Raw genomic sequence first — 14,119 nt, 5'->3', positions numbered from 1 at the left:
TCCTTTTTTGGTCAACATGCAGGTGGTACACTTTGTTACACTACCTGGTTTGCAAGCCTGGATCTTAATTACTACTGTACCAGCACAAGCATCAGGGTCTGTAAATCTACAAGGTGGTGACTGAAACTTGGGCACATCATACTAATTAAGAACTCACTCTTCTTGTAGGGAGAGGTTGGATTGTTTCTGATGAATCTAGTTAGTCCTTCTGTCGTAACAAACAGTGCCCAGTCTTGCAAATGTATGATGTAACACCTTATCATCACCCTCTCATTAATGTATGAAAATCACAGAATGTAGAAAGGTTTATCGGGCTCCTGTTGTGTAACTCAGCGCTGATGTGTGTTCCATCATCATTCCTCAGGGAGAGCAGCAGACAGGAGCTGCTATTGAGATAGTTGAATTTGGGCCATCTCTCCAGACAAAAAGTCTCCTCTGTTTCACATCAGGTGCAGTATAAAAGTTTGACTCTTTCAATGAATAACTTGGTGTTAGAAAAGTAATCTGCTAAGTGCAGCTGATAAGAACCAAGAGTTAGATGTTGCTCCTAACCCACAATAAAAGGCCTCAAAACTGCATTTTGAGCCATGGAGGGGTTCAAATTTGCTTCAGGAGTAAAAATACAGCAAAGATAATTAATTAGGCATCTTTAAGTCCTCTGTGGTAATGTTTTCTGCTTGACTAAGATTAAGAGAGCTACAAATTTGCCTACATGTATAACTGAAAGGGATGGTACTTGAAGAGTTACCATACACAAAGAAATAGCTTTTGCAGCTGATGAAGGCTCTCATCTCTTTCTCATTGAAGTCTGCAGAATTCCCCCTTGATTTTCGTGGGAGCAAAATTTGGCTCTAACTACTAAAGCAAGACAGACATTTAAGAACCACAATATCACTTGGTGTAAGACACACTTTATTATAATAATTATTGTGTTGCTTAATGGCAAATGAATAGTATGGACTCTTACAAAATGTGTTTTTCTTTGCAAATGTTTATATTGTCATCCAGAAAAGGGGTTGCAAGAAAGATCTTTTCTACAACTGTCAGAATTTCTTAGACTTAGCAGTACATTATTGTGCAGCACCAGTGTATAAAACTGAGCATAGTTGCATGCATTGTAAAGCAATATACATACTGTTTGTAAATTTAATTGTGCGATGGCAAAAGACATTTAATGCTGCCACTTTCATCACACCTTGTTTCCAATAAGACCAAAAAGGTAAAGCAATATCAATTTCATTTATAACCATTTGGGATGTTTCACATAAAGGAAGCAGATCTTCAGAGTGGGAATTCCTGAACCAGAACTCCTTAGCTGGTGTCTACAAATAGTCTTTGACAACTCCATGCTGGGGGGTGACCTGCAACAAAAGGTGAGAGCAAGACAGTATGAAGAAAAGAACAACACAGCAGGAGATGGGCCTAGGAGCAGATTAATCTGTTCCACTTTTCAAGCAATTAGTAGCAACTAGAAATGTAGTTTCTAGTTTCCCCTAGAAGGTACTTTGATCCAGCACGTGACATTGCACTGCTGGTGATTTCATCCGACCATCTGTAGAAGTTCCACTGATTTGTGGAATTGCTGTTTCTTGTTTAAGAATTTAACAACTGCTGAGTGAGACAAACACCTGAGGCTGCAGGTGTTATGCAGGGAAAGTTTTTAAAGTGTATCTTAATGAAATTTACAGAGATATCGTGGGCTTTCCTATGAACTCGTATGAAGTGAGGTGCCCTCACTGAAGAATGGGAGCACATATTGCTGAGTTCAGAGCAGTTCCTTTTCACTAAAACCTATACACTAGCTCTACTTCAGTAAATATTTGAGAAGTCAAAGAAATTTTATTTGCCCACATAATTTAATCTGTGAACACCAACATCAGTAAGTATGAAGACTGATGTAGTCTCTGTGCCGAACCTGTGTTATTGGATCTGAGAAAAGGGGGAGAACCTTTGCTCTTTGATTTTGAGACACGTGGAAAATGGCATTCGAGAAGTGCAGGAGCTGCCTCGAGCTCTTTGGAAGCAAGTGTGCCTGCCACTAGTGCCTGCTCCCTGTGAAGTTAAGGACCTGCCAGACAGGGAATGTCTCTGGAGACTGTCCACTCTCTCTCGGGGGAAATAAGGTGATTTTGAGGAAATACAGTTCTCATTAAAAAAAAAAAAAACAAACCCCACAAATCCAGGTCTAACCACACAACAGAAATAAAAATATCAATGTATACAACTTTGCTTTCAAATAAGAAGCAAAGTTAATCAATATGCAAGTTCTATGTGACTGAGAAGCAGGAAGAGAGCACCCTCTGGAATGATTTTATGATCTGGTAGATACGTAAGATACTACCTATCTTGTGGTATGTTAAACATGGAGCAGAGCCATGGCTTTCCTTCTCCTATCCATGGTTATGACTACCAAGAAGGCACGTCTGAAAGAATTACACTGCTGGTACAGGAAAGAATTACACTGATGGTATAGCCAAATCTTGTGGGTGATGTGTTGTCAAGCACGGTCCCTGAGCTGGGGATGGCAATGAGAAGCAAAATCTTCTCCGTTTTTACGTATGTATTAAGAATCCAGAAGATAACACACATTTTTCAAACCAGAAAGAATTTTGACGGAGGAAGCATGAAATTCTGGCATGAGCAGAGCAACTAACCTGCTTCCCAACATCATAGCATGGGAGGATAGAGTCTGGAGAAGCTTGGGCAAATTTTCTGAAGGGAGAAGGAGAAAAAAATACTCTAGAGGTGAGGCAGAGCCAAATCACAGGGCCACGACAGCAAGGTAGAGGAAAGCCCACAGGAAAAGTCCACAGGAAAAGCCCACAGGAAAAGCCTTCAGGAAAGCCCAGCACACAGAGGACAGACTGCAAAACCCTTTATTGAGCAGAGCTACATCTACTAGGACCACATACCCAGGAACTCTGCCAGTAGGGTGGAGGGCCTCCAAAGCACTCAGACCTTCAGTATTTGGAGGCTGGACAGGTTTGCTGTCATCCTCATCTGGATTATAGAGAGAAGATAAACAGGCCACTGTGGTTCTACCAGTGCTCTCCCTGCTGGAGTCCAGCTGATTAAGTAGGAAGCAACAGCTACACTTGGAGACTCCACAGGTGTACTCAGAGGTCAATAGAAGTTGAGGATCAATCTGCACCACATTTTGGTGTCAGGGTTTTTACAGTAAGCTCACAAACGAAAAGTAGCAGGGGATTGGCACACATACAGGTACCTCTAACCACAGGGTTTGCAACATGGTACTGACAGTGGGGGCTGGATTTTCTTGTAAAATAGATATTGGATTGGATTGGAGTGGATTGGGGTGGGAGAATGCCATATGAAAAGTGGGCCAGCCTGCTGTGATTGAGAAGCATAGATTGTTGAGATGCACAGACACTGACTCTGAGGTAAGATGGCATTGTTACAATAGTCAGACCAATCTGGGGACCCTTCTGACATACAGCAAACAGGAATTGTTTAAGACTGCTGCAGAGCTGAGAGTGCTGAATGGCAGGATGTTCTCTTGATGAGCAGTCCCTCATGGGCAGACCTGCCAGCATGTGGCAACTGAGGCTTTGATAATGATCACAGCAAAATGGACTGGCAGTGCCCAGCTGCCATACCTCTGATCTGTGAGGAGCACTTGGAGCTCTCCTGGACTGCAGCAGGCTGTGCCAGAATCTCCCCCAGAGTGGGGATGCCTCCTGGAGCTCACAAAAACCCTCAGGCTTGTGATACTCAAAGAACTGTTGCTGCCACGACGTCCAGGCTGATACCCTCCACCTTCCCACCTCCATGGTCCTCAGGGTGAAACCCTTGCCTGTTGGGAAACACAAAGGGATTTAATATGAGCATTTCACTGAACCCGAGGGAGTTTCTGTTAGGTACCTTTACACACACAGAAATAAGTTTACACATTGTTTTACCTGTGTGCCTGTGAACTGATTACAGTATAAATGTTACTATCTTAAGTCATTGTTACAGTTGTAGTGAACCCTATTGAATCCCTTTGTAAATGTTAAAGTACTCAATGATTAAGTGCTGCTAAATAAACCCTTCTGTACCCTTATCTTTGCATCCATATTCTTTGCACTCTTTTGTATTCCCAGCTTCCATGTAAATTATTCCTAATTACTTCTAATTTGAGCTTTCCTTGTATACTTTAACCTGTGTAGTGAGTAATAGAGTGAGCCTTGCTGTCTAACTCTGTAAAGTCACATTCTCACAAATTCATATTATACTCTGCTTTTGCCAATACCTTCAATAGTGTTTCTTTAAGAGGCCAATTCTAGCAGAGGAGGCCAGAAACAGCCACTATGTCTGGGCCAGAGGATAAAAACTATGGTGATAAATCAGGTGTTTCACACAGGAGACAGGAGAATGATGAATGGTTGACAGAAAGGATCTCCTATTGCTCAGTTTACCAAGAAGAATGAAATGGAAAGACTTGTTAACAGATTATATGCACCTGAATGGAAAGGAGATATCTGCTAATAGAGGGAACATGCTCCTGAAGACAGCATTTTATTGTGATGAAACTGAATATGACTGAAGCCTGGAAATTGAGTGAGAATTTTATAAACAGTGTATCAGAGACATCTATGGATGGAATTGTGTAAATCATTGGATAACAATCAGTCAAAAATCCTTACAAAGAGAGAGAGAGATGGATATTGCTTTCCCATTCCTCATTTCATGTGGCGATTTGAAATACCAATATTATAGCATTTCTTATTTTATCAGCCTCTGAAGATAAATGCAAAGAAGTGGAATATGCTTGCTAAACTTGTCTAAAGATTTACATTCTTATTAAAGTCACATATGTAGTGCCACTAAAGGGAAGAGAATGCCTTTTCCAGATATGTTTCCTTCACTACACCCCCTGTAGAAAATGTAAGTCTCTACTCCAAAAAATATTGTAATTTATAGAAGAGGCTGATTGCTTTACAGTATGAAACTGAAAGCTACATTTCATTAAAATAAGTTGGCTGTTCTGGGAACAGGACTGCTACAGTGATAAATCACAAAAAGCTGTGGTAACATCACTCTGTTCTTACAGCTGTTGGGTTTTAAAGTGTTTGCTGGTAACATCGGCCAGTGATTAAAACAGAGGCTTAAAGATGCCACAGTTTTTACTAATCTGATTGTTTACCTGAATTTTTTGGTAAGTCAGAACTATTTCAAACTGCTTGCAATCTGTACCAGGGGGGAGTATGTCCTTAGGTGAGGCGTGAAAGGCTTTTCCATCAGAGTAACATTTATTAATCTTAAGCCTTGTCCAAGTAGAATCAAGATATATTCCTATGTTCCACATCTTATCACAGACTAGTGAGAGATCATATGAAACACAATGAAAAATTGTCTTGCTTCTTAGCATAAGATCTGATCATATACTTCTATTCTTCATCAAGTGTTCTTGTCTGAAGAGCCCTGTGAACTTGGATGGCAAAGCCAGTTTTTATTTTTTTTTTCACATGAATGCATTTTAGGAACACTTGACCACCTGCATAGACCTGATTGCAGTGCTGGGATCTTGGTTCAGCTACTTGTATTTACATTTTTACCAAAATGAAGCTCCATTATTTCACATTCTGGAGTTTTCAAGCTCCTGTCAAGTATACAGTCAACTAATAGGTATATCACCCTGTAATCACTTAAGACCATTTACAACACTTAGTTAAAGAAAAAAAGCTCTCCAGGGAGAGAGAAAAGAAATATTTGCCTATAAAAGTTCTGAGGAATTATCATCTTATCATCTTATCACAAATAAATAGTAGTTTTCCCCTTGAGAATCTAAATTGATTATGCTGACACATGAAATTGAGGATTGTGACTGTTTGTGTTGTCCTATATAGAGAGGATTATATATTGTATATTACATAGGACTCTATTACATATTTCTTTTGTCCCATAGGTGGTTAAACCAGAAGAAAGGACCAGAGGTATTTTTCTGGTAGTTAATCTGTGCCAATCAATCTGTTGATCTTTCAATCTATATATTTCTTGTTCCACAGCAATAAGCAAAATTACTGGGCCAAATTGTGGCAGGTATTACATACCAAGTCTAATAGAAAGGAAAAAACCATACAGATTTAAAGTAATGCCATAGTAATTAAACCTAAGAAACACACAAATAAATACTACACAATCCCTTCCCTTTGATCCAATACTGATTCTTCCTATGCGAGACTGTACTTGTCCCAAACAAACAAATTCCATGCCATGTGCAACAAACATGTAGAAGAAAATCTACCTCAACTGGAGGAAACTGAGAATATGCTGAAAGTTGTTTTGCTAAATAAATAATGCCTATTAACATCAATGGAAAAAGCAAATTATTGGGTAATTTTAGAACAATCCTAACACCTTACCTTGAATTAGTTTGTGTAATTTTAGCAAGGGAAGCAAGCAGCACCTTTACAAAAGGTGTTTAGTGCACAACTAAATACAAAGACATGATTTAAAGTAGCTTTTTAAGACATCTGATAATATGTCAGAAAAATTTTGTTTGTGGTGCATCTGGGTCTATTTTTATTGTTTTGTAAGTAGAAATAAATCCTAGTGGCTCTTCAACCATGGAGGGTTCTCTTTGGCTTTATCATAGTAAGAATGATAAGATCTTTATAGGTATAGATACATTCCCTGAAGTGCCTTCATCGTGTATTTCTATTAATGTTACACAAGAATATTTTTGCAGCTAATTTTTTTATGAAATACAGGAGTTTAGTAGGATCATGGCTGAATTACAAGTTTAGCACCCTTGATCTCTCTATTATCTTCATCTTCCTACAAGTTGTCCATCTCCCTGTCTTCTCTTTCATTTTACCTCTGAGCTATTCTCAAGATCCACTGGAATTTAAATGTGGGAAAAAATGGTACCTCGTTACAACAGCTGAGTGCATCCAAGGAAACCTAATGAGCTTTCCTTACCCCAAAGATATGCAACAAAGGAACTTGGAAATTGCTATGCGGTCAAGATTTCTAACTGGGAGCTTTTGAAACGCTGGGCAAACAAATGCAATATCTGATGTAAGAGCTGATGTTGCATCACAAGTCATTGGGAAGCTATTCAGTGCCTCTTTTTCCCACTGTATATACTGTTAGAAGTGTGTTGTTTACTTTTGCACCTTCATGCATGCAGGCACAAATAAGCTGAACCCTTTTTTATTGTCTTAATATTTCTGTCTTTCGCAGTATGATTGAAAATTTCCTGGAAGGATAAATCCAGAGTTAGGGAGGAGCCTTTTGTGGGTTCCAAAAATTTCAGTTTACATTTGGTTGATTCATAATTGTGGAACAGGCATTTTTCAGCCCACAGTTTGAATAGTATAGGAGGTTTGGGGTTTTGTTTTTAGCGGGGGGATTGGAATCATGTCAAAACCCTTCTGTGCTACATTCAGTAGCACGAAGCATGCCCTGCTGTGGTGTTTCACATCCCTGACCAGGCAGAGTCCAGACTCTGTGGCTACATGAAAAACAGCCCCTCCACTTCCTTCTGTGTGTGTGCTGCTGAGTGCTGACAAGTCTTGGGCAGTGGGGATGACACTCCGATTCCATCTCGGTGTGTGAGTGGAAGAGTGATGAGAGAAGTAGGCTGAGCTGGCACTTGTGCTCAGAAACCTCTGAAGAGTTTAGTAGTGCCACCTGCCTATCTCACCTCAATGAGCTGAGAGGCAGGAATCACAATTTTGCAGATATATCTTCTGAGAAACAAACACCTCTTTGCTGTGGGTTGCCCAGAGAGAAGAGAACAGCTGTTTGAAGGTGCTGAGAAGTATGGAATGGTAGAAGGAGTCCCAGAAGAGCCAGGTTAGTAGGGAAAGGCCAGATGAGGTTTTCAGAAGCACTTAATAAATTGTGAAGCCATGTAATAAATATTATTTAGTGCATGGTTCTGCAGTTTATCTTAGGATTCTAAGCTTGCCATGAGGATAACACCATCCATATATTTATGCATATGCTGTATATAGTATTTACACAGAAACATAAAACTCTTCTGTAAATAGGACCCTATTTATAGATATATATCCTGCTGTGTTTTGAAATACTCCTGGCTTTTTTTAGTGTTAATTTGGTATTATATTTATTAGCATAAAGATAACAGTGAAATGAATAGATGCATTGGAATAGCTTCATCTTTGGCTGTTTACAACTTTTGCACACTTGTATAAACCAACTGGTATCAAGTTTAAAAGGAATCATATCAATGACTGAGAAAAATCAAAACAGATGCTCATTACATTTGTCTAAGATAAAATTAACTGAACCTGTCACATTTTGTGGGCAATTCTTCTAACATCTGCAGAACAAAGCAAAGACACTTAATTCACTACAGCCTTTAGTTTATAGGGTAGATATGGCCTCTCAGGGTTATTGTGTTTGTGTTTGAAAAGCTTAGAGTTAAGTTTGAAAACAATAAAGCTGGACATGTTTATTTTTGTGGCCTGAAATAATCATCCTTCCTGAGTTTCAGTTATTCTAATTTAAGGTTTACACTTGGATGGAATAACCAGACTCAGCACAAATAATTCCTATGCAGCCGGATGGGGGAAAGGGAACTCATGAAGGGTAATAATGAATTTAACTGTTACCTCCTGATACTGGAGAGGAATCTCTGTCTTAAACTGATCTCTCTCAGAAGAAAGACATGCCCATGTGTCTGCAGAGAAGGCATCTATTTTCATTGCTGTACAGTTTCACTTGATTGGAGAAATTGATATTTCTGCCCTACAAGATAAAGGTGTGCTGACAGGACCGTAACAATGCCCTCTGTTAGTTCTTCTTGATGCCTCAAATTTTCTAAGCAATAGAATAGCTCAAGTGTTTATCCCTTATTAGGTATCTAAGCATTGCCTGCCTCCTCCACACCAAATCTGGGGTACTACCACTGTGGCTGGTGATGTTTCTGATCATGATGAAAGCCAAAGACATCAAGGGATGTATTAGCAGGAGTATTTCCAGCGGGCCAACAGAAGTGATTCCTCCTTTCTGCCTTGCCCCTGTGGGGCAGCTCCGGAAGCATCAGGTCCTGTTGTGGGCTTCCCATGCAAAAAAATGTTTATATATTGCAATTCGTCCATGGAACACAAGATGTGTGAAAGTTTTAAAACTCAGTTAGTCAAGTCCCTGAGCAACTGAATCTAGCTTCAAAATGGGCCCTGGTCTGAACAGGAGGTTTTTCTTGAGACTTTCAGAGGTCCCTTCCAACCTCAACTATCCTGGTACTCTTTGAAAGTGTCCCTGGGTTACTGCCACATAGTTCTTTGGGAATTTCTCATCCTCCTCCTCTTTGTCTTCACATTTTCCAAATTTGGAATCTTTCTCTCCTCCCTCTCTCACAATTAAAACAACCTCACATTTGGAAAGTGCAAGCACAAGTCAAGAGATTAGAAATCAGGTGTTTTGTGCACCATTCACATCCTAGAAATGGGAGCTGTATCCATGACTTCATTCACAAATTTCTGACTCTTCATAGATTGTTACTACATCAACATTTTACCCAATTCCACACTCTATATAGTTTTTTAATATTTAAAAAAAAAAAATTAAAATAATTTTTTTATCTTTCCAAAGTGGACCAGATCGTGCTTTGTTGTTTTGAGCGATGGAAAGAGGTGGCTGTAAAGGATATACTCAAGCCAAGACTTCTTTGTGAGGACTTCATATCCTTGAGGAAAAGCCATAGAGGGTCAGAAGAGAGGTGGCTCTGATCAGGATTACCTTGTGAGTCAGTCTGTGGAGCTGACTCAGTCCTTTATAGATTGTCAAGTAAGCTGCACAAGTAAAACAGTCAGAGCAGTGAACTTGCAATTCCCATGTGCACCTGGAAACTTGGGAAAGAATCCCACTCCCAGGCTGGTGAGGCAGTGCCTAATGGAGTTCCCTAAAGAGCTTCTGCTGTTGTTGTCAACTGTATTTGTGGGAAATTCAAGAAATTATGTAAGTTTATGATGTGGTAGCTGATAATTTAACTTGCTGGTGGATCAGCTTGGCTAAACTCTTTTACTTTACTGGATCTCTCAGTCTGTGTAGTACCACCCATGGGCAGAGGTTTTCAGGAGCAGGACCTACCCTTAAACCTTCAACACATTTGAAGATGAATAGGCCTTTAAGCACTTTTATTTTGAAAGAAATATCAGGGACTTTTTTAAAAAATTACTTTGCATAAGATGGATTCTTATTATGAAATCACCATAAGTAAAGTCATTCTATAAGTACAGCCTATGCAAGGTGTGGGATATTGTGCCATTTTTATGGCAGTCTTAGTTTTAAGTAGAATGGTTGGGGTTTATTAGACACACAGGCCTTTAGGGCTCTTTTCTGGTAATTGGACACATAAGTTAAATCCATAAAAGTGCTTTCTTGGAATCACTGTGGCTAAAAGGGTGACACAATTTACTTTTGTGCTTGGCATGACTCCTTGAAGCAATATATACCATTTTATTTCAGGATGTGTAAACTACATATTATTGTCAACAGTAGAAACAATTATAACTAGACTTGCTTATTCATGCTAACCCATAATATTGTTATAGAATGATTTGAGGTTAAAGCTAAGAATACTAAGAAAGTACATTTTCTTTCAATAAATACTGCCTCAAAAAATCTCTGCAGAGAGTCAATAGAAACATTTAACAGAGAAGGGCAAATTTATGCGTGCACTCAGAAATAATAGGTTTGTTATATACTATGATTTGAGAGGCAATGTAAGAATATCAGTAATTTACGAGAGAGGAAAGAACAAGTTCTGTTTACAAAGTTGTAGTTAGTCCTACCAATCAAAAGCTTTCACCACAGCTTCTAAAGATACATGTCAGACCTGACTTCTCCCTGTCAGAATGAACATAAGGGACAGTTTTTCAAGAACGAGTGTGCCTCGTGTCTCTCTGAGGCCATGTGACTACAAGATCACATTTCCAGATAAAGCAAGGAGGATGTCACCTTTTCGAACAGCATTTTTGTAAACTCTGGACTGTACCTTGTAAATGGCAATGCTCAAGTTCATGTCACATCTACGTGCAAACAGCTCTCGACTTCTAACTAGTTGCAGCCCAGTTACACCTGTGCTTGGCCATTACTTACTTATTGTAAATAAGGTGACTTTTCTTTCCTAAGACATGTAAATAGAGACAGGCATCTGATTTAAATCAGTTTTCTAGAAGTTCATGGAGCCATTGCAAAGATGCTGAGTACTGCACTCTTAAAAATGATATCTGAAGTATTTCAGATTTAGACTATCCAATTTAAAAATGTCAGTCTAATTTAGAAATGAGCAGTAGGATAAGGAATTCAAGGAGGAAAGGAATCGAAAACATCATTTACATGGACCTATCAGAAAATGATGGATTATTATGTCTATCAAAAGACCAGAGCACTTTCACCTCCTTTTTGATACTCCCTTTCTCATATCAAGTATTGCTTCACAACTATTTGGAAACCTGCAAGAAGTTATTCAAGTTCTAGTACAAGGTTGACTGTACCATAAATCAAATGATCTATGCTGAAATGGGCTATTTTCTCCTCAGGCAGCCTCAGAGAAAACAATAATTTAATGAGCAAGGGGAATAAATGACTCTTTTACTCTTTGGATGTGGTCTGTCACAGGTGCATTGTCAAAATAATGGTGAGGGCATGTATGCTTTTGCTCCCTGTGTCACACAGCTCCTGTGAGCATAAAGCTTGGGATTATCAGATGGTCTTCTTTCACTGTGAATCAGCTCAATTTTTCTCTAGCAAAACTCAGGGAAATATCAGTGCTTAAATTGCCAATCTTCGTTCCCTAAAGTGGATACTAACACTGAACGAATCTCCCCAAGGCTCTCTGAGGCACAGTCCCGCTGTTTCTCTGTTCAAGGGATATCTGTGAGTCAATAAAAACACAGCCTGGGCCTGTTGCCACTGCTGTGCCAGAGTGCTTTAATGAAAAGTCTTCTATAGAGTGCTTTTCCAAGGCTCCTGGCAAATACCAAAAACTGATTTGAAATATTAAAACACACGTACAAGTGTCATCTGAAAGGAAGACAACAGAAACGAGTCATGAAAGGAAGAGCCCTTTAATTCACAATACCTAGGGTCAGAGTCAAGGTAGAAATAGAAAGTCATGATATCATAGAATTATAGAATTGTTTAGGTTGGAAAAGACCTCTAAGACCATCGAGCCCAACCATTAACCTCACACTGCCAAGGCCACCACCAAACCATGTCCCCAAGTGCCACATCTACGCATCTTTTAAATCCCTTCAGGGGTGGTGTCACAATCACGTCCCTGAGCAGCTGTTCCAGTGCTTAACAACCATTTGGTGAAGAAATTTTTCCTAATATCCAATCTAAACCTCCCCTGGCACAACTTGAGGCAGTTTCCTCTTGTCCTGTCATTTGCTACTTGGGAACAGAGAGTAACACCCACTTTGTTACAACCTCCTTTCAGGTAGTTGTAGAGAGCGATAAGGTCCCCTTGGAGCTCCTTTTCTCCAGGCTAAACAACCTCCAGGCTAAACAACCCCCGGGCTAAACAACCCCCCTCCAGCCTACCTCAACCACTCCTCAGAGGACTTGTTCTCTTGACCCCTTCCCAAGTCCATTGCTCTTCTCTGGAAACGGAACAAACGAAGCAGGAATCAAAAAGCACCTGAGTCTGGTGTCAAAAGGCAAAGTCTGAAAGTTACAGGAGGAGCCAAAAGCTATGGGTGAAGACTTGAAGACCCAGCCAGTTAAGGAACAATGTGGGCTGCTCCAAAGTTTACCTGTGGTCAGGTTGTGGTTTCCAAAGCTCAAGTGGAAAAGAACTGTTCTTTGATCCTTGCAAATGTACCCCAGGGAGTGGGAAGAGAGGCCAAACTCAGAGACCTCAGAGCAAGCCACAGTACAACAATCTCCTACTTTAAGGGTATGTGTTAATCCTGCAGTTGAGGTGAACTGCAGAATTTGAGGCCGAGTCGATGGTACAGTTGCCCTGTGCTTTTGTGCAGTATTTTGTTCAAGTATTTCCCTTTTATTCTCCAGTAAGGACCAGATATTGAAGAGAATGTGAATATCACCACAGTACTCCCCATCCACCAAGTCATGGAAAGGATCATGATGTCTTTAGGAGCTCCTTTTGTTGGGTGATTGTGAATAATTTTCTTTCTTATCATACAGGTACTCTACCTTGGTGGACTGACTACTGCTGTTTTTCAAAGACCTTGAGAAACAGAATGACAGGAAGTATTAGATGGGGTAATTTTCCTGTGATGAATTAGGGCAGGGCATTCATTTGTTCCTTTGAGAAATCTTTGACCTGGTTTTGTATCTTAGCTGTCCTTGATGGGAAACAAACTGAGACTTCGACAGGTGGCATAATACCCATACCTTAAGTTGCTTACCTACTTCTAGTAGGTTGAGTGATCATCTGGCTCCCTCAGACTCAAGAGAAACTTCAGTAACAAGCCATAAGGGGGGAAAAGCAGGGGTAAAAGTAGTATAGGTCAGCGCTTTAGGCCATATTATAAACTACGTGGTAATTTGGACTGCTGCATTTACAGCTAAGTTCTACCAGATGACACATACAGAATGAATCATAACATGCCTGAATCTGCACACCCTTCTGACTGCAGCAAGCTCAGGGCAAGAAGGGACAAAGGGATTAAGTCTCCTTCCTCAAGATGCCAAATCTGCTTTTGGGATCTGTTTTTTGCCACAGCTCACTCCAGTCCAGAAGTTCACTATCAATAGTTTAATATGTTTATATAAGTATTACATATATTTTACACATGCACACACACACTGAAAGAAACAGTGTATACACACTAATTTCCATGGTTTCCAATGTGATTTGCATATATCAGATGTGTGACAAGTGTCAGAAGGAACATCAGCCATTTAACTGCAAGGGAGTGAGTTGCCATTGCTGCTCTTCCCTTCCCTTCCTGAAAGCTTATGGCAAAAAATGATAGTGAGAAAGACAAAGCTCAGCAGATTTCTCAGCAGATTTTTCTGAAGTGACAAACTCTTTCACTGACTTCAGCTGTTCTTGAGCAACTGGCAGCGCTAAGCTATTAAGTGGGAAATTACGCATGTTGGACCCAAAAATCTTTCATAAACTCTTGTCTATTTTTCCTAAGAGGAAAATGTACTTTTGCCATTTCTC

This window comes from Manacus candei, unplaced genomic scaffold (genome assembly GCF_025592945.1).
Source record: "Manacus candei isolate 608988 ecotype Guabito, Panama unplaced genomic scaffold, ASM2559294v1 h1tg000124l, whole genome shotgun sequence".
Classification (NCBI taxonomy): domain Eukaryota; kingdom Metazoa; phylum Chordata; class Aves; order Passeriformes; family Pipridae; genus Manacus; species Manacus candei.
The sequence above is the reverse complement of the archived record's forward strand: the minus strand, read 5'-3'. Positions refer to the sequence as shown.